Source organism: Papio anubis, chromosome X (genome assembly GCF_008728515.1).
Source record: "Papio anubis isolate 15944 chromosome X, Panubis1.0, whole genome shotgun sequence".
NCBI classification, from domain to species: domain Eukaryota; kingdom Metazoa; phylum Chordata; class Mammalia; order Primates; family Cercopithecidae; genus Papio; species Papio anubis.
In genome coordinates, this window is record NC_044996.1 from 107,022,321 (window position 1) to 107,027,229 (window position 4,909).

Below are 4,909 nucleotides of genomic sequence, written 5' to 3' on the forward strand. Positions count from 1 at the left end.
GTTGCAATGAGTTTTTTAAAGTGAAGCTCAGGCCCTGTAGCCTGGAGCCTCCCTTGGGTGGGTGCTCCAATGAGGAGTTTTTGTTGGCCAGGGTTGGGGAAGGAAGGTAGAAAGTGGGTACTCATTGCACATGGAAGCAGGAATCAGTTTCCAGTGGGCAGGGGAGTGTGCACACCACGGAGCAAGGCTGTAGGGGATAGGGTAGAGGTTAGGAAGAAGAGGAGGAGCATGCTCCCACATCTACCAACCCATTAAGTCTATTAGGGTCTTGGTTGGTCATCTCTGTGAGTGTGGGACCTGTGCCCACCTCTTCTTTGGGAGGGGAGAGGGATAGAAAGTCCCTCACCTCTCAGCCTGCCTGAGTGGGAATTGGTATGTCTTCTAAAGGGTGAGGTGGCTTTGATCCTGGGTTGCCAGCCAGCACCATGGAAGAGGTAGCTGGATACCTGGAGGATAAAGAGAAAAACTGACTGCCCCACAGACCTGAAAATGGCCACCCCCAAAGGCCAAGAATGCTGGTACCAGGAAGACATGCTGACTTTGCCGCAATGCTTGAAGAATTACTTTACAGCCAATGACAGCTCCAAGTTCAAAACTATCAAGTCACATATGAAGTGGGAAAATGTAGCATTTAAGGACTTTTCTGTAGGTTTGAATGGGTAGAGATTTCTAACAAGGCCAGGAAGTTCCATACATTGACAGAATTGATCCTCAATGCTCAGAAACACGTTACAAATCCTTACAAAGGCAAAAAAAAAAAAAAAAAAAAAAAAAAAAAACCTGCAGATTTCCCAAGGAATTCCTTGATTCCTTACTTCCCTTCTTCATGAAGAAGCAGGACAAGTATGTGAAACTCCCCTTGAGATGAGCAATCTGGACCTGACCAAGCAGTTTCCGGAGAAGAAGATGAAATATATTCAGGGCTTCCATAAGGAGAAACAAAAGTTCTGTAGAAACCTGACCCAATTCAAAGAGGATCACTCTGACCCAATCCAGAATGACAAGAAGTCAGATATCCCCAAGAAGCCCCAAATTCCCCAGCAACTGTGGTACACTCATGAGAAGAAGGTGTATCTCAAAGTGAGCCCAGTTACCACTACGAAGGAGGTAAGGAGGTGAAGGACTTCCTAGGAAGCAGTGGTCTCAGCTCTTGGACAATAAGAGGCTGAAATGGATTAATAAGGCCCTGGAGCAGCAGAAGGAATATGAGGAGACGATGTGGGACTATATCCAGAAGCACCTTGAGCCAAGGTGGGGTGGGCATCACCAAGTTCACCCTCACCAAGGCTGAGAATGGCAGCTCAAGGACAAGTTTGATGGATGACCCACCAAGCCACTTCCAAAAAGCTACTTGCTGTACTGAGAAGAGCGCATGGCTGACATGAAGGACACACCCAGCAGAGAGTGCATGGTGCTGTGCAGCCAACAGTTGAAGCTCCTCTCCCAGAAGGAGAAGGATGCCTATCACAAGAAGTACATTCAGAAAAAGAAACATTATGAGGTGGAGCTCCTCCATTTACTTGGAGCCTTCCCCAGGGAGGAGCAGTAGTGGGTCCTGGGGAAGGAGAAGATGTTGAATAGCAACAAGAAGCAAGCCACCAGCCTGGCCTCCAAGAAGCCATCCCAAGATGGGGGTAAGGGCAACTCAGAGAAGCCTAAGTGGCCTATATTGGACATGTTCATTTCTTTTTCTTTGAGGAGAAGTGGTAGCAGTTGTGGGAGGAGCAGCCTGAGCTCTCTGGGAGTGAGTGGACCTACCTGATGGCCAAAATGTGGAATGATCTGGGAAGAAGAAGGCCAAGAACAAGGCCCAGGAGGGAGTACTAGGCCCAGGGCAAGCTGCCAGAGTCACCCAAGACAGCAGAGATCTGACAACAGAGCATCATTAGTGACTACATGGCCCAATTGAAGAACAACTGGGTGAAGCCCTCAAAAGCCATGGAAATGACCTGGAATAACATAAAGAATAAGGAGAAACTGCTATGGATTAAGAAGGCAGCTAAACATCAAAAGTGATATGAGAGAGAGCCGAGCGAGATGCAGGCATCTCTGGCTGCTAGAAACTCTTCCAAGAAGATAAAGTTCCTGGGAGAAACCAAGAAGCCTCCCATGAACAGTTCCCAGGAGCTGCTGTCCAATGGGGAGCTGAACCACCTGCCACTGAAGGAACACATTGTGGAGATTGGCAGCCACTGGCAGCACATCTCCCAGAGCCAGAAAGAGCACTACAAAAAGCCGGCCAAGGAGCAGCAGAAGTGTACAAAGTACACCTGGGCCTCTGCATCAACAGTCTCCCCAGGACCATGTAATTTATAGAGTACATCTCCAATAAATGTAAGAGCGTGACTAAGCTTTGAGACCTGCACTCCAAGTCCAGCTGGACTACTCTGAAGTCCAATTAGGAGTCTGAGGAGAAGGACAACGAGGATGAAGAGGAAGAAGAGGAAGATGATGAGACTAGTGACTCCTCTGAGGATGGTGGGGACTCCTCCAAGTCCAGCATTGAGGATGAGATCAAGGATAGGGACAAGAATAAGGAGGATGACAAGGATAAGGATGATGAGGAGAATGGCAGGGAGGATGAAGACAATGAATCCACCCGTTCCTCCTCTTCAAGGGACTCCTCAGATGCTGACTTCAACTGAGATCAGCCCCACCCTGAGGCAGCCAGGGAGAGCCCAGGAACTCACCTCACAAAATATGGTGCGGATAGGGGGCTGGAGGAGTCCAAATCAGGATCCTACAGCCTCAGAGACATCAACTCTGGGGGGTCCTCCAGGGAGAGCAACCACCTGACTGAGCCAACACCAGACCAGTCCCCCACACCCCCACCTACTTGTGACTTGTGCTTCAGGCTTGGATGATGTAACAGGGAGCAGAAATGAGGGGTCCCAGAGAGTTCAGCGAGGTCCTCACAACTGCAGCTCAAACCAAGGTGGGGTGGAAGTTTGGGGGGGACCCTTTCTTTTTCAGAGGGGCTTCCTGCCTGGCCTCCTGCATCGGAACTGGAGGCAGGGAACATTTTGGGAGAGGAGGGTACGTGCCTTTGAGAAAATAGGCACTGCCCTGATGGCCCTCTCCCCTGTCCGCTGTAGGAAGGAGGTGTCTGGACCCGCTTATTGGGGAGGGGACAGAAGTGTGTTTTATATGCGTATATATTAAGCTGTAAACAAGATGCTTCATTCTGAAAAAAATGAAGCACATGATTATTAATAACAACCGAATTACTGACTTTCTGTTTCTCAAGACAGTTGATCATGGACATGTAATTTGCACAAAAGTTTAAGAGCCATTTACCAGCCACCCTGGGAGCCAAAATAATATCAATGACTGGCTATATAAAATCCAAGGAGGTAGATCTGTGAAAGATATATACACATTTATTTCAAAACTTCATAGTTTCTTTTTTAAATTTATTTTACTTTAAGTTCCGGGATACATGTGCAGACCGTGCAGGTTTGTTACATAGGTATACACGTGCCATGGTGGTTTACTGCACTTAGAAAACTTCATAGTTTCAAAACTTCATAGTTAATTTAAGAAGCCTGGGCCTGAAGATGGCAATTTAACATGTATTAATATGTCTTCAGAAGGTGTATTTACATATCACTCAGTAAAGCATGACTTTTAATTTAGATCAAATCATCATTTTCCTAAATTAATGCCATTCATTTTTATTCCAAGTGTTCATGTGCATATATTAAAAATGAACTGATAGATGTTATTGTGTTCACTTCATTAGCAGAGCTTTGCAAAGAATTAAGCGAGGTCAGTTTTAAATCAGTGATATTGAATGCTTCAAATAAAACAATCTGTTAATTCCAATGATGGCTAAATTTTTCTTACCCAACTCATTGAATCAAAGTAAAATTTTTAGAAGTTCATTCTATCAAAGTGAAATATGATATTGTTTTGAATTCTATTGAAAATTCATTTTAAAAGTTCAACATTGAGGATTCAGTTATTTGTTTTGTAATATAATATGAAAGTTATTATTTTTTTGTGTGAAGCACAGTGTTATGGTAAAAACAAGGTTTTTTTTTTAACTAAATGAAGTTGCCTATGGAGCAGAAGTGTACTTGAATTGGTTGACATGCACACATAATTCAAAATGATTGCAAGAGAGCTATGATATTATACCACTCAGAAAAGGCAGTTGTCACAATTTACCAAGGCTTTATAAGCATGCGCACGGGCACACACACACACACACACACAGATTAATTGAAGTAAAAATATTTTCTGATAAAGTTCATATCGAATTAAAAAATGTAGTATGGCAGCACATGATTTCTCTCAAGCTGAGGAAAAATGTATATAAGAAAGTCTGATGGAAATTTAAAAATTAAAATAAATTTTAAGTACAATTTTCAAATTGATATTTTGGCCTCCTTCTTCCCAAAAAGGTTGTAGTAGGCAACACCAAAGTAACATTTCCATGAAAATAAAATATTTTTTCTGGAAACATTTAAATGAGCTAAAATTTATATTTCCCTATATTTCAATATTTTAATGACTACTGTGTATAACTTGTTAGCTAGTACAGTTGTTTTACTAAGATTTGTGCAAGAAGTCACCCTAATCTTTTAACTTTTATATGTGTAAAAATATATAATATATATAATATAACAAATGATGCTCTTAAATATTTGCTCTAGGCTTCCTGCTAACCTTCACAGAAAGCACTTGGACTCTTAAGAAATAAATACAATGAGATAGAACAGGTCACTAATAAGGAAATAAATTGATAGTCCCTCTCTGCTGCTCAGAGCTGTTGTTGAGATGAATTTAATAATAGGATCACCAAAAAGTTGTTGAGCTCCAAATAAAAGACCTCTTAAGAACCCGCTAAGGAGGAAATGGTATTTTCTGGCCCTCCACTACTGTGCCCTGTGTTCCTGTAGATATC

The 4,909-nt window shown here is 43.0% G+C and overlaps 1 pseudogene; it reads left to right on the plus strand.

The window, feature by feature from the left end:
* The first annotated feature begins 451 nt into the window (after window positions 1–451).
* LOC101012131 lies at window positions 452–3,441 on the plus strand (annotated as a pseudogene).
* Window positions 3,442–4,909: the final 1,468 nt, after the last annotated feature.